This window comes from Neophocaena asiaeorientalis, unplaced genomic scaffold (genome assembly GCF_003031525.2).
Source record: "Neophocaena asiaeorientalis asiaeorientalis breed wild unplaced genomic scaffold, Neophocaena_asiaeorientalis_V1.1 scaffold30, whole genome shotgun sequence".
Classification (NCBI taxonomy): Eukaryota; Metazoa; Chordata; class Mammalia; order Artiodactyla; family Phocoenidae; genus Neophocaena; species Neophocaena asiaeorientalis.
The window spans coordinates 878,282-894,422 of record NW_020174923.1 but is presented as its reverse complement, the minus strand read 5'-3'; positions in this window follow the sequence as shown (position 1 = coordinate 894,422).

Sequence of the window (16,141 nt, the reverse complement as noted above, 5' to 3'; positions counted from 1 at the left end):
GGGGGGGGGGGGGGTCCTCGAAGTGCGACCCCCAAACAGCAGTAGAAGCATCACCCGGGAATTTGTTCAAAATGCAAATTCTCAGGCCCCACCTGGCCCGATTCAGGGAGAAACTCTGGAGGTAGGGCCCTGTCACCTGCATTTTAACAATATTAAAAGATTTTTTTAAATTTAATAAAAATTTAACAAGATGAACGCCCTTCAGAGGGATGAAGTTTGAGATCTGCTACTTTACATACATGACCTCAGTTGGTCGTTACAACAAAGCTGCTTTATTATTCCCACTTTAGAGCTGAGGAAACTGAGGCTCAGAAGAGAAACAGAATTTGCCCCAGTTCACAGGAATTCACCGGCTCCTACATATACGCCCCTGCCCTGCTGCGGATTATCTGGTAGAGGTGTTGAGACAGTCTTTCCTGTGGATGAGTAAACAGCTGGTGCCAACTTCCAGGTCAGCCAGTGGAGTGACCACAACACCAGGAAGCTGTGTCACTGAGAAAACCAGCCAGTGAGGGCTGCGCACAATGCCACAGTGACTCATGGAAGCCCGGGTGGCCTGCTCTGATGATGAGAGCTCCCCGGTGATCTTTGCGCGTCTTTCCTACTTGGCTCCTGTACACACAGCACGCTCATCGCCACGCCCCCTCCCACCCCGTCCAGCCCTGCTGATGGAGCCAGCATCCTGGCCCTGGCGGAGATTTCAGGCTGGCTGGCTGGCCTTCCCACCCTCCCAGCCTTCCTTAGACTCTCCAGGTAAGGGCAGGAGCCTGGGCGTGTCCACCCTGTCTCAGCTGAGAGGTCCCCCCCTTCCAGCCGGACCTCTGCTGCTTGAGGGTGGGGTTCTCCCACGGCTGGCTCCCCCGCCCTGCTCCTGGCAGGTCTGGATGTGTCACCCGCCACCAGGAAGGACACCAAGAGTCATTCCCAAGGCTTCACCCAGAAACCCTCTTCTCCCAAATGGATTTTCCACTTCCTCGTCAGGTGCCTCCAGAGTGGAGCTACACCCTCACCCACACACTCAGGATACTCACCCCACACCTGGGCTAGGGACGAGGGAGAATTTCGTCAGGGCTGAATTCATGTAAGTCCTAGGAAAATGTTTCCTTAACGATCTCAGGTCCCCCACGTTTGGGTGGAAAAGGAGGCTACGGTCAGCGTTCAAGCTGCCAGAAGACTTGGCTGAGGACCTTCCGGGCTGCCCATCCCTGTGCATTGTCCTGCTTACGTCTCACTGGATGCTTTTAGCTGCTGAGGAGTCTGGGATGTGCTCTCAGCTGGGTGCATCGCCTCCAGAGTACGATGGCAAGGAAGAAGAAGAGGCAAATGGGGTTGGGTGGACTACGGTGTCCCCAGAAACTTAGGAGCGCAGTTAGTTGCAGGAACAGCCGTGCCGGTACCACTCACGGACTAAGAAAATGCTGAATGATTTTTGCAACCAGGAGGTTACTAGTGAGCTCTGCAGGGGCAAAAGCTCAGCAGCGCACTGGATTGGGAGCGGAGCGTGATTGAAGACAGGTGACAAGGGTTAAACAATGAGTGGATGGTGGGGAGGTGGAGATGTAGGACCCAGACTTCCCCACAGAGCCCTCTGAGTAAAGAGCAATGAGAAAGAGAGAGAGAGGAGATACACACACAGCTCCAGCCTTCATTTTCACTGTGTCTTTTCTTCTCCCGGCTCAGTCTTGACAAGACTTAATAACTGTAAAATTGACGGATCTGAGCCTGGGTCTCTCTCTCTTCTTCTTCCTGGGGAAAGTGCTAACGAGGAATGGAATGGCCAAAGGCTGAACCTCAGGAGGGATAAGCAGGTCCGAGAAATACGTACCAGCTGAGGCTGAGCGCGGAGGATTTTCTCCTTGACACAAAGCTGTTAAGTTCTTACTCTTTCTCCTGACAGTCCTTGCTTTCTCCTTCCTGTCTTTTTATTCTTCCTTTATGATCCTTTCTTTCTCCCATTCCCAATATATATGTCTTAAGTAGGGAGCTTATATTTCTTGACCACCTACTTATGTGCCAGGTACTGGACTTGGGGTCCCAACTACATTATCTCAGTTCTCCCAGCAGCCTTTGTAGTGATTTACATTATTACGCTCATTTTACAGAAGAGGAAATTGAGGCTCACAGAGTTTAAATAATCAGTCAAGGTCACACAGCTAAGTGAACTGCCCCTGGGAATTACTAGATCTGTTGGATTCCAAAGCACTTTTTCTCTCTGTTATTTTCTGGAGGGTTTGTGAAGTGCTATCAAGGGTTAAAGAAACGTCAATTACTCACTTGAGTCCAAGGTCACAAAAGAGACATGGAATTCCTGCTTGCTTTTTATAAAGTCCAGATCTGTCTTTCTGTCAAGCACCACTGATCTACTAGTAGAAATCCTCACAAGGAAGAGCTTGAGGAACCCACGGCTTTGCTGTCTGTCTCGGTTTTCTGGGAGCTCAGCCAGCGCCCCCACCAGCCGGGGCGCTCAGCCCGCAGGCAGAGTGATGGGGTCCAGCAGCCATGTGCTCCTTATATAGAATCTCTCAGACAACCCATAAAAGAGTAGCAACTTTCATAGCAACTCGACATGGTGGAGTTTCTAATAGACACGCGCATTTTCTGCTATTGCTCCAATCTTTTTCATAAGAAGTAAAAGAGGGTTTTGGCCCTTACTTGGATTATTAGCAGTAATGAAACAGTAATAAATTCTGGAATGAATCCACTGGCGGCCTTTCCAAGAACAAGCCTCAGCTCTGTCTCTCTCTTCCTCTCTCCCTCTCTCTGGACCAGTTACATTTCGGATCATGCAGTGAGATTCTTTCATTTGTGGCAACCTACCCCAGAACATATTTTATGTGGTAAAAGAAGCCAAGAGTGATGGCTATATGCTTCTTTACTTTCTCATTAAATGGCTCTTTAGTGAACCAAGAATAACCTATTTGATCAACAAACACATATTGATCTCCCCCAAGGCTGAGTGACTGTGAAAAGACATGATCTGATGTAGTTAGAAGAAGGTATCCTGAGCTGTGATACTGGTTAATCTTTTCATTCCAAATGTCTGGTGGAACCAATGGCTGATATTTTCAAAGAGAGACGAGCGTGGGCTATAGCAGTGGTGGCAGCTCCTCGGAAGCATTTGTCTTTCACTTTTTAAGAATCTGGATCCAGACACTGGGTCGTGCAACACGAATATTTTTCTTTAAAAGGCAAGTACATTCAGAGGTTACCCGTGGGGAACAGGAAGGGAGGGGGCAGCGGGGAGAAAACACTTCTCTACTATTTGTCTTTGACCACGTATCTAACCGAGCCTTCTTTTAAAAATCAGAAACTAGTTCAATAAAAGCAAAAATCAGCCCCTGCAAAAGAGGGGGCAAGAGCAGAGAGTGTTTTTGAAAAACTCACCCCCTTGGCCCAGATTCACCGGAAACGTATCGTTGCTCTTTCCCTCAAGCTGATGTACCTACTGTAAACGCCCAAGCACCTCTGTCAGCAAGAGCACCAAGTGGAAATGCGGATGGCAGGGTTTCGGGGGTGGGTCCTAACTTCTGAGTTGCTCTGTTTGGTTCTAGATGTCACAGGCACCCGGCAAGCGTGAAGGGGAAAGGTGAGGCATTGCTCCTGTAAATTTGAGGGGAAACAATTTTGGTTGTAATTAGCTGGGTGCCCCAGGAGAAATCATACCGACTCTACTTTGTGTTGTTTGCGAACCTCTGGCCCCAGCATCCCCTCCTGTCAGTGGAGATTTTCCAGCTCAGAGACTGGTTCATTCGGAGCCCCTGCCTGGTTCCGCGTGGATGGGTAAGCATCCCAGCACCTCGGAGGCTGCAGCTGGAGCCCACGTGGAATCTGTCCCAATAACTATGAATCCATTTTGCATGTCCCTCCAGGCAATCTGGCTGCAGCGAGAAGAGAGAATAACAAGAGATGCTCTCTCCATCTTCCGCACGCTCTTCCTGAAAATACAGTTGACCCTTGAACAACGTGGGTGGTGCGGAACCTACCTCCCACACAGTCAAAAGTCTGCAGACCACTATCTCTGCTGCAAGAGCAAAGGAAGGGGTCGATGACTCACCAGGGGCGGGAAGCTGGAACGCTTTGGATAGAGTCAGGACTCAAACCCTAGTTCTTTTGATTACACATCCTGGGATCCCTAATCGAACACAAACTTTTCCTCACACTTAGTTCATTTAAAGATCTGTAAAGTGGATATATAGGTACTATATTTATTGGAAAAGAATCTGAGAAAGAATATATATATATACACACACATATATATGTATAATACATATATATATGAATCACTTTGCTGTACACCTGAAACTAATACAGCATTGTAAATCAACTATTCTTCAGTAAAAAGATTTTTAAAAATCTATGTGTAAGGGCTTCCTTGGTGGCTCAGTGGTTAAGAATCCACCTGCCAATGCAGGGGACACGGGTTTGAGCCCTGGTCTGAGAAGACCCCACATACCACGGAGCAACTAAACTCCTGAGCCACAACTACTTTGCCTGTGCTCCAGAGCCCGTGAGCCACAACTACTTTGCCTGTGCGCCAGAGCCCGTGAGCCACAACTACTGAGCCCGTGTGCCACAACCACTGAAGCCTGCTTGCCTAGAGCCCGTGCTCCACAACAAGAGAAGCCACCACAATGAGAAGCCCGCGCACCGCAACGAAGAGTAGCCCCCACTCGCTGCAACTAGAGAAAGCCCGTGCGCAGCAACAAAGACCCAACACGGCCAAAAATAAACAAATAAATAATATCATTTAAAAAATCTGTGTAAGTGGACCTGTGCAGCTCAAGCCTGTATTGTTCAAGGGTCAACTGTACATATATTTACTTATTTCTCATATGAAGTGACACGAGGCAAACTCGTGATTGTTAAGCTATTTTCTATCACCAAAGGGCTCTTTAAAAAAAAAGTGGTTGGTGTTTGATAATTTAGCCCAATAATCCAATGTTTTCTAGATACTGGAGTAGGTAGAAATGGATATAGTTATACTTTTTGTTTGTATTTGGTTTTATTGTTTTTGGCCGCACCGTGCAGCTTGTGGGATCCAACCAGGGATCAAACCCAGGGACTGGCAATGAAGGTGTGAGTCCTAACCACTGCACCATCAGGGAATTCCCTAGGTATACTTTTTAAAGAGACCCTATATCTGAAAATTCAATTTCATAAAAGGATAAATTAGAAACATTAAAAATGTTGTGAATGGTTTTTACTAAATCCTTTTTTTAATTCCATGAAGAATTTCTTCAGGTAATGGCTCTTCAAGTTCACCTTAGCATTTGTTTCAAGATGATTAATTGGTTGAATTGGGAATCATAAGAACTTAAAACTCAAGTGTGGAAGACCATTTATGGGGAATCAGTCAGAAGTGAAGTTAGAGCATCTTCGAAAGATCATGAGTCATTGGACAAAAACAAGTCGACCCTGAGCTCCTTGAAGACGGGAACCTTGGCTTCCATCTCTGATTCCAAAGACCTGGCCAGATGTCCAAATAGAATCAGGACCCTGAGCTGTGGATTCCAGCCACGATGCTTGAGATGACGTGGCACAAAGGTGCCTTCCCTGGGGGCTATTGGGGCATATTTGGGGTCTCAGGGACATGGGGGCAGGGAGGCAGCAGAATGGCGGATGGGCAGAGCAGGTTCTAGAGTCTGCAACCTTGAGCACAGAAAGGGAGAGGCTGGACAGCATCCCTCAGAAACCGGTGCTCCCTGAGAACCAGCCTCCCGGCAGAGGCAGGAACAAGGAAGTGGGGGGAAGAGGAGAGAGGCTGACTGACCCCCCCACCCTGACAATCTCCCATTTCACAGGCCCCAAAAGTGGGACTTACTTCCATGGCCCTCATCAAAACTGAAATGATGCCAGGGGCAAGCAGGCCTCCTGTCCTCCCGAATCTTCTCCCCCTTTCCTGCTCAGGCAGGTTTCTCTAAAAAGCCAGAAAGACAATCCACAGATGGACCAAAAAAAATATTTTTAACACAAATAAGATCAAGTGAGGACGTTAACAAGAGATGAAAGGTTTGGGTCAAAGTATGGAAGGCTGGTAACAGATTCCGTTTTGGGTTCTGATGGTTGAGTTCAGCCCAGCCCACTCGAATGGAAGCCCCGTAAGAGAAGGGACTTTATTTCGTAAAAATCCCCAGTGCCTGTGCATGGTGGGACCTCCAGGGGTATTTACTGGCTGCGGAATGAACAAAGCTGCAATGTGCTAGGTGCTAGGCTACAAAGCAGGAAGTTTCCAAGAAAGGATTTTACGAAGCTTGCGGTTGGTGAGCCTAAATATGAAAAGGTGAATCCCCAGAGTATATGGAAGCAAAACGGAAAAGTTAGGGATCAGGGCAACAGGAAGCACTTGCTAGCTAAGGGGAGAGCCGGCCACTGATTTGGAGAAGAGGAAAGTGGGGACAAACTCAGCCGTCCCAGTGGTCTCTACCCAAGGCCTGCCTGGTTATCTTTATCCAGACAAAGCCCGACAGAAACTGTTGCAGAGGAATTTTTGTCTTAATGGTCAGACATCTAACTCCTTAGAAGGAGTAACAGCAGACTTCATTTGCAACATGTTGCATCTATGGTAGAAAACTAGGTGTATCTGGCTCAAGTCTTTCTACAGTCTCATGAATAGTACTTGAGATTCTAACTGTTGAGTTTAAGACTTATCTGTTCTACTGAATTTGCTAGTCTGCGTTTAAGAAATGGCAGAGGAAAAGCAATTAAAAACCATAAAACAAACTTGCCGTTTGTTGCTAACTTTGTCAGAGTCCATAACATCACCTTTCTTTACCATGTTCTGTCCATAAGTTAAACTACTGCAAATAAGAGAAGCGCCCTCCCGGGTCCATGTTAGAGAGCACAGAAAATGACGGAACACGGGATAGTTCCCAGCCACAGAAGCTTATGCATGTCTCCGTTCTTAACTTGCACAGAAGAAATGATGCTCCTTGGTTAAAACTGATATCACTGTGGAATTACAAAGTATCAAGCATGGGAGTTTGTGTTCCTTTACACCATCTTCCTGTAGTCCAAGTGCTCTGAGCTAAATTATACACTCTATCGAAAGAAAAAAAAATGTAGCAAATAGATGGTGACTCAGCTGTCTTGAAACATTTGTTTTGCTTGTTTATTCCTTCTCTGAGCTGCACGAGGAAGCTCCATGTTTAGTCACCGAAAGCCATTCCTGCACCACTAGGTGGAAGACTGGCTTCTCTCTAACTCTTTCAATATTTACATTGTCAGCAGCAGCGTTCGTCGGTTCCTCACCCAGAAGATCTCCTAAACTAGAAAAAATAAAATAAAAAATCTCACTCTACAGTTGAGAGGACCAACCTGGGAGAATTCCTCTTGTATAGCCGTAAGAGTTGACATGAAAAATGATGATGGCGCTGGCCGTGGACCGCAAGCCATTTAGTGGGTGGGTGTAGGGCATGGGCTGCAGGTCGGGCAGCCAGGGTTCACATCTCAACTCTGCTGGTTGCTACCTGAGCAATAGTAGGTACATAACTTCACCTCCTCTCAGCTCAGCACCCCTTGTCCCTCATAGGTTGAATGGGGATAATACCCCTCAAAGGATGTGGGGATTGAAGGAGTTGACAGTTGCCTGTAAAGAGCTTAAAATAATTCCTGGGACATAGTCAGGAATGTTGGTAAATGTTAAATGCTTTTTTATTGTCGTTTCTCTCGTTAAACTTTATAAGTTATTAAATCATTTTAGGTCAGCTATAGAGAGCTAAATTATCTTACTGTCAACGAGAGGTATTTATTAGAGACAATGTTTATAAATTTCAAAATTATATTTCGTTGGTCCGAAAGAGCCAGGAAATACCGTTATCTGACTTTACCTCAGCAGACCTCCTCTGGAGCTGTCTCCGGGACAGACCAGCTCTCGTCAAACAGTGTGCTTTCTGCATTCACGCCTTTGAAATTCCACTAAAAAACTTTTTTCTAAGGCTATGGAGCAATTGGTAAGCCAGTTTTATCAATATTGAGCCTTCATTTCTCTCTCTCTCTCTCTCTATATGAATGGTTTGAGCTAAATATATGTATTTATATTAATATATTTATATTAACAATACATTTAATAGATATTTAGATAATATATTTATATTAAATATATTATATTATTTATATTAATAATATATTGATATAGTTAATATATTTAAATAATGTATATTGATATTAAATATATATATATTTAGCTCAAACCATTTTTCAGTCACTGACACCCAGACCATAAGAGAAGCACCCAATTTCAAAGGTAATAAATCAAGATTTCACAACTTTAGTTCAATTCATTCTGAATATGTGTTTGATACTTTTAAGAAAGCAACTCAAGCACTCTTAGAAGTGTATGTGCGCACAGCACCCCAACGACGAAACGTGGGATTCCTGCCGGTTCTGAGACCTTTGTTAAAAGGACAGGAAAAAATCCCTATATAAATGTGGGTATAAGATAAAATTGTACAGCAAAGATAAAATTAACACAGAAAGCTGTTAATGTGAGTTTTTATGACACTGAGGGTCACTTTTATCATTCTTTTGTCCAGAAAAACATTCAGAAGGATATATTTTTAACATTCATATTTAATTAACTGAAGTTAGATTTAAAAATATAGTTCTTCCTTAAACTTTTAAGTTTACAAATGGTACTCTTTTATTACTAATCACTTCTTTAAAAAAATATTTATTTATTTATTTGGTTGCGCCGGTCTTAGTTGCAGCAGGTGGGCTCCTTAATTGTGGCTCGTGGACTCCTTAGTTGCAGCTCTAGGGCTCCTAAGCTGCAGCATGTGGGCTTCTTAGTTGCAGCATGCGGGCTCCTTTGTTGGGGCATGCAAACTCCTTAGTTGGGGCAGGCATGTGGGCTCTAGTTCCCTGACCAGGGATCAAAGCCAGGCCCCCTGCACGGGGAGTATGGAGTTTTTTCCACTGTGCCACCAGGGAAGTCCCTACAAATCACTTTAGAGATGCTTTGAGGAAGAGGATAATAAACAATAATAAACAGTCAATTCTCTGGCAAAAAAAAGGACCCCTTATTAAGGCTTAAAACTTAAGTAAGTCTTATAAATCTAGGGAATTAAAATTATAAAAATGGTGCTAAATGAGATGATGGATGTTCCCTGAACTTACCGGGGTCATCGTTTCATCATGTGTGTAAGTAAAATCATGATGCTGTACACCTTACACTCATACAGTGCTGTGTGCCAATTATATCTCAATAAAACTGGAAAGGAGAAAACCTGGTGAATCTTAAAATTCTCCTGTCTTCATGCTGCTTACAAAGTCTGTGAGATTTCAACTTAAAATCACAGCCCACATCCCTTACTCAGTTACACATTTTCAATTAGAATCTGTTAAATCCTCTAATATGCCAAATTTTCTTGAAAACGAGTATACACAGTTTCTAAACTTAACTCAAAAATACAAATACTGCAGGTTTAATTTATCATTGATAGAGCTAATTCTAGATCTCTCTGAAGTGAAGGACATTTACCCACTGAAGAGAAGACATTGAAACTGACCTACAATTTGAGGTGACCATTTCGCTTAGCCAAGGTCATCGCCAGACATTCCAAAAGAGAAGAAATCTGGAACTGTGACACCAAGAATGACTTTTCTTCTGAATGCCTGTGGAGTTGGGCTGTTTTTAATAGACACACTGCCACAGACTCCAAAATATAGAACACACCACTGTGGCATTAAAATTATTTTGAGCTGAAGTCATCTGAGAATCACAGATGCAGGAAGAGGCTTTTTCTCTGAACTTTCTTATCTACCTAAAAGCAGATCCTTGCAAACGGACTCAGCTATCATAAATCCCCTCCCTGGGAGTTTCACAACTTTTATCACTGGAGATGGAATCAGTGGGGTAAGAGATCACCTAAACAGACCTTGTCACAAAAATACCGTATTTCCCATCTATTTTCCTAAGGGCCCATTTATCTCTGACTTTACATAAGTGCCCTTTGGTTCCCTTCTCTTCTCCTATTAAGACGGAATATGAGCCTCAAATTCTAACCACCCCTTTAAGTAACATTTTTCTCTTTGCTTCTGTGTACGTGGGGAAAAAATTGGCCTTTTCTCCTCTTAATTTCTTTTGTCAGTTTAATTCACATGCCCCCATCACTCAACCTAAGAGGGAAGAGGAAAAGTTTTTTTCCCCAATACCTATCAACCGTATTTAGTCAACATAATTATTTGACATACCTGTTTACTATTCCCTCTCCAGGGTCATTCCCATGATCATAAAAACATGAGGTTATCTTCCTATAAAAAATGTATTTAGATTTCAGTGACCACCCTCCATTCTTTAAAAACATTTGCTTGCAACAGTACCCCTTAATCTCTGACTTCAGTTTCTTCCCCCCCACCCCGACTTTTTTTTTTTTTTGGCGGGATGTTAGTTCCCCCACCAGGGATCGAACCCACGCCCCCTGCACTCTTAACCAATTAAGCACAGAGTCTTAACCACTGGACCGCCAGGGAAGTCCCCTCCCCTCTTTAAAGGCCCTCCAAGCAAGCTTTGACACACTCCCACCTCTCCACTGAAACTGTTGTTCTGTTCACTGTTTATCCTCAATATTCTATAACAGTGCTTGAGCATAAGTGCTCAAGGCATATTTATTAAATAGTGTTTCTGAATGCTTTTTCTATTCTTTCTTGTTAGAGTTATATCTTGTATAGAAACTTGAATGACATTTGAAAGGATTCCAAGGCTTTGGGAGGTATCACCATTCTAGTTCTAAGGCCACGCCAACTACAGAAACAATTGCAGATTGTAGAGTTTGCCAGAAAAATTAAGTGTGCATTCAGAAGAACCAGGCTGTCATCGCTGCACTGACTCTTGGGAAACAGCTCCTCCCAAGGGGATGTTGGGATGCCACGTCACTTACTGATTTACCTAGATAAACGTCGTGGGACATACCTTCTGAGCAGCTTCTCCAGGTTTTCCTGGAATCTTTGCCCTATGTCGACTGGTGGGAGATGTGCTATTTTTACTCCATGCCTGCGTACAGCAGGAAACATCCAGACTGAAACAAGATCAAAGTTTTGAAGGTGGTCATGCCTGTGCGTTAAATGAGAGCTATCATCAAAATAGAAGTGAGGGCCTCCCTGGTGGCGCAGTGGTTGGGAGTCTGCCTGCCGATGCAGGGAATACGGGTTCGTGCCCCGGTCCGAGAAGATCCCACATGCCGCGGAGCGGCTGGGCCCGTGAGCCATGGCCGCTGAGCCTGCGCGTCAGAGCCTGTGCTCCGCAACGGGAGAGGCCACAACAGTGAGAGGCCCACGTACCGCAAAAAAAAAAAAAAATTGAAGTGAGAGTGTGGATGAGTTCAATTTTCCTGGGTAGAAGTGTCCACAAATTTCCCTCTCCCACTCAAATCACCATAGAGAATGTAAATGACACAAAGGCAGATATATATATAGAGAGAGCATACTATGTGTGTGTGTATATATATATATAGACAGAGAGAGAGTAAACGCAAGATATTAACATCCCAGGACCCAGCATTCTTTGTTAAACAAAGGCATTGAGCCTAGTAATCGTCAGCACTCTCCCTCTGCTCAGCCACCCTGCTGCTCGTTTCTACCCCAAATACCGTTTTTAAAACAGGCGGTTCCTAGACTTTCTCTGATGCAAAATCATAGAAGGAGGATGGAAGGTCTTACCCTGAAGGGAAAGATAGAGGGAGGTTTTGTTGAAAGTGATATATAATAAAGAGTACAAAAACAATAGTACAGGAGAGGAGGAGTAAAAGTCCCTGTAGCTGGGGGCAGAGGAGGGGATACCTTTGGGGACGGGTGGTTTCTGAGAGCCTACTCGGAACGTGCAGGGTTCCGAGTGAATGTGGCGGGCGGGGGGGAAGCAGAAAAAAGAGGGCTTGAACAGTCTGGTTGGAAGCACCCACCACACACATGGAGCCCCTGAGTGCTTTGGGGCTGGAACTAAACTTGACCCTCACACCTACTGGACAGAGCAGGCTTGCCTTAGCCTCCGGCGAAAGGCAGCTGCAAGCCCTGTGGGAGGGCCCACGGGTTCTTCCCCTCGTCTTCCAGTTCACCTGTTTATTTGGACTAGTGGACTTGGCTATTTAGCTTTAAACATGTTTACAGTTTTGTTGAGTACAGGATTGATTTAAGTTACCTGTACGCATATTGATTTATTTTAGTTTTTGACCGAGTGCCACACGGCTTGCGGGATCTTAGTTCCGCGACCAGGGATGGAACCTGTGCCCCCTGCGGTGGAAGTGAGGAGTCCTAACCACTGGACCGCCAGGGAAGGCCCTGCATGCATATTTGAAGTCTACAGTTGGGTGAGTTTTGATATGTGAATATCTGTGAAACCAACAAATACTGAACAGAACTTCCCCCCCAAGTCTCCTCCTGGAGTTGATACTTGGGCATGTTTTGCCTTCTTTTAAGCTTTTATTGATATTATCTAGAGATCGAGAGATAAGGCAGGGGACAGATGAACCAGGATTCATCATGAATTGATAATTGTTGGAACTGGGGGACAGGTACATGGGATTCGTGGTTTTGTCACTTCCATGGGCTGATATGTCCCCCAGGCAGGTTCAGGGAAGCAACTAAGTACCTGCTCCCATTCCCGTTAAATTCTAGGTGAATGGAAGACTATGAGAGTTGCTTGGGTCCTCTTGCAACTAGTTTTTTCAAAGAATCCAGGCCTTTCCTAAAAAGCACTTTAAGGGTGAAGGTGGTGGGAAATGCAGTGGGTTTAAAACATGAACGCCAGCTTACATTTTTGGTACTCCTTCCATGGGTCATCTTTTGCTTCCTAAGTCACAGCCACTGGGAGTGGAGGGAACGGCATCTGTCACTTCTGGAGGAATAATGGGCCCCAAAGGTGGGAGGGGGGGGTCTCACCATTCACTTTCTCCGAAATGCATGCTTGGTAAAGCTGAGACCCACCATCCTACCTTGCATTTGTAGGAGACTTTAGGATTTACTACCCACCAGCTGGTTTTATTTATATTTATATACATTTATATATATGTATCATCGGGTTAAATGCTTAAGAAGAGCCTAGGGCTGTTATCAATATCTCCATTTTTAGATGGAGAGAGAGAGAACTGAGAAGTTAATTTATCCAAATTACACAAATCAGTTAGTGCCGAAGCTCGGACTCGAACCCAGGTTTTCTGGATCCTCCATCTGGTTTGCGCCATGGCTACTAGAGAAAACCTGGGAGAAAGTGGAGGAAAAACACTTTGTGGCGGAAGCAGAACCCTTGGAGCCCTAGAAGCTTCCTCAGGAATTTAACTCAGGAATTTAACTTCTAGTTGTGGATTGGGGCTAAGGAGGAGGTGAGGGTCAGCGGCTGAAAACACTTCCCGAGCATTTCACATGCAAATTAGTACCATCTCTACTCCATGCAACAACAGTGAATTTCTGGCAATAAAACCTTTTGTGTTAAAAATAACAAATACCTCCTTTTGGTGACAACATTAAAAATTACGGTTTCCAATGCCCTTTCGAAATGTAAACCCTAGGCCAAAGGCTTCTCTTCCTGCACAGAAAAGCGTTTATATTCCCACCATCCAGAGACAGTCACTTAAATGAACATTTTGCCATGTATATCTTTGTATACACCTGTGTGTAACTGCACAAGCATATTTATATCATATAGGTGTGGGTGTACATACATTTTAAAAATGGCGTCTCTGAATATCGTTTTACATCCTGCTTTCCCTTACCAGGGAATTATGGGCCTCTTATAATACAGTGTATCTAATTAGGGATCGATGGTATTTTGCTTTGAGGTTTTCCTAAAGTCTGGTCCAGGCAGCACCTCTGCAAAGGGTGTTGGGCTTCCTCCTCAAGGTCAGGGGTCACAGAGGAGGGCTCTCACAAACGGTGTGTTCAGTCTACCATATCTGCTCTCCTGCACTTTCCCCAGGAAACAGCAGACTCTAAAATCATTGCTAACGTCCATGTCTCACTGCCCACTCCACCTCCCCAGGGGTTCCCCTTTCTGGAATCCCCTCCATTTTAGTGTCACCATGGAGATCCTTCTCAGGTGGGCTGCCGGGGCTGAAGCTGAATCTGGCCTCTGTACTCGGACGCCAAATTAAATCTCGGAGACAGGGTTTTGGGTGAAGCAGAAAAGGATAGTTGTATTTTCCCAGGCAAAGGGGGGCACAGCGGGCTCATGCCCTCAAAACTGTGTATCCCAACCTGGAGGGGGTAGTGAGGAGTTTTCTAGTAATGGTTCAAAGAGCCGTGGTCAGCTCGTGCGTGGACCTTCTTCTGATTGGTTGGTGGGGAGGTAACCAGGAGTCAGCATCACCAGCCTTCTGGGTCCACCGGGGCTGGGGTCTCCGTGCTTGTGGGCGGCATGCAGTTAACTTCTCCCACCTGGAGGGGGTTTCAGTATCTGCAAAACAGCTCAGAGATATTATGTGTGTATCCTTTGAGGGGGGGACCAACGCCCTGAGCCAAGGCTGCACTATTGTTTCCTGACCGCTCCTCCCTGGTCTCTGCATCCCCTCCCTTCCCTGATTAGTAACTGTTTGAACCTGCCCGTTGGAACTCAGGGAAGGTCCTGGAGGCTGAATGAAGCCTATTTCCTGTAATTGAGAAGTAGGGGACACAGAAAGGCTTTTGTGCCCAGGAGTGCCCAGGGTCTGGCTCGGTTTCAGGGCCACTTGTGGCCCACACTTTCATCTGTCCTTGCCGGGGTTGGTGTTCCACTGCCCGAGGATTCCCCGCCCCAGGTGTAACCCCACGCCCTGCGCCACAAGTGAGCCCATCTGTAGGCAATAGAGCACTCACGCTCAGCCCAGCCATCAAACAACAAACTTCCAGTGAGTTCTCGCCTTGCCCGTAAGGAACGACAGTAAGCACTGAGGCAAGAGAGCAAAGCCACAACCAGAAAGAAAAGAGATATTGTCTCTCTCTGGTCTCCCCACTGCTGAGATCAGTGGCTCCACTCGCACACAGGTGACGGCCAGGCTGCTGCCAAGGTCCACTTGATTCTTAGCTCATCTTGCCTGTCACTGTGCTCAGAGATCACCCCATCTGCAACTCCACCCTCCAGCTCTCCCATATTTTTCTTCTGTCTTTATATCAAGGTTTCAGGGAAACAGAAGGAAGCTTGTCTTCATAAAAGGTGTGAGGACCTTGGTCTTAGATGCAGAGATGGCTGTGAGGCAAGAATGTTTCTTTCTACCGTGTTCCATGTGATTTACAAGTATTAAGCCATCAACAACCATGGTGTGAGACGCTTATGGTGTTTTGCAGAGAATTTGCTCAATATTCCTGACATCCCCTGCTTTTCATTCCTTTTTTTTTGCCCCCTTGGACTGGAGGGGGCCACCACTACTGGCAAAATTTCTGACCAGAATAGCAAGCAGGTGCAATCTCTTTAAGCTCCAAGTACATTGGCGGGAGGGATTGCAAGTGAGCCAGCAAAGTGCATGCCCCATTAAGGGCGGGTCAATAACTAACACGTGTCAAAACATAAAAGACATTCCTGTCATCAGGCGTTCAACTGGGCAATCTTAAAAAATGGTAGTCCTATTTGGTCTATGTGATATGCTCTAAGATAGTATAGATCTTAGGAAAGCTTTCTTGCTTTTTTAAACCTCTCGAAGGATTAAACATGTTCCCTTTCTCGCTGTCTTCAGTAGATGAAGTTGTTTTGTGAATTTAGTGAATCTGACGATGAAATTAAACCATAATGAAACGTTGTTTCCTTCATGTATTTTAGCATCCTCCAGGCAGAACTAATGAATATTCAGCAAGTGATTAGTTGGTACAACCCCACGTGCGTCCTCGAAGACCCATGCCAGCCACCCTTTCACAAGCAGTTTTACTTGGTAATTTACAAACGTACTGGCTGCGCTCTGCACCTGCCAGTAAGGCAGTTGTTAGCCTAGGATGCAAAACGATTTCTAAATTAAGGTTCTGGACTTGTAAAATCAAGAAAGCCTGATCATCCACGATTTAACTGTGGTAGTCAGTGAGTAACGGGATAAACAACCAGGACGAGTCCTTTAACCGTCCTAACATCCAAATTAGACGTCTCTACAAGACGCAGGTGAAGCACAATTCAATCGGAGGCATGTGAAAGGGCCCGTGTTCCCTGATTGAAAGTAGCTCCTTTTCTCCTGCCGTGTATAATAAACAGCGTGCT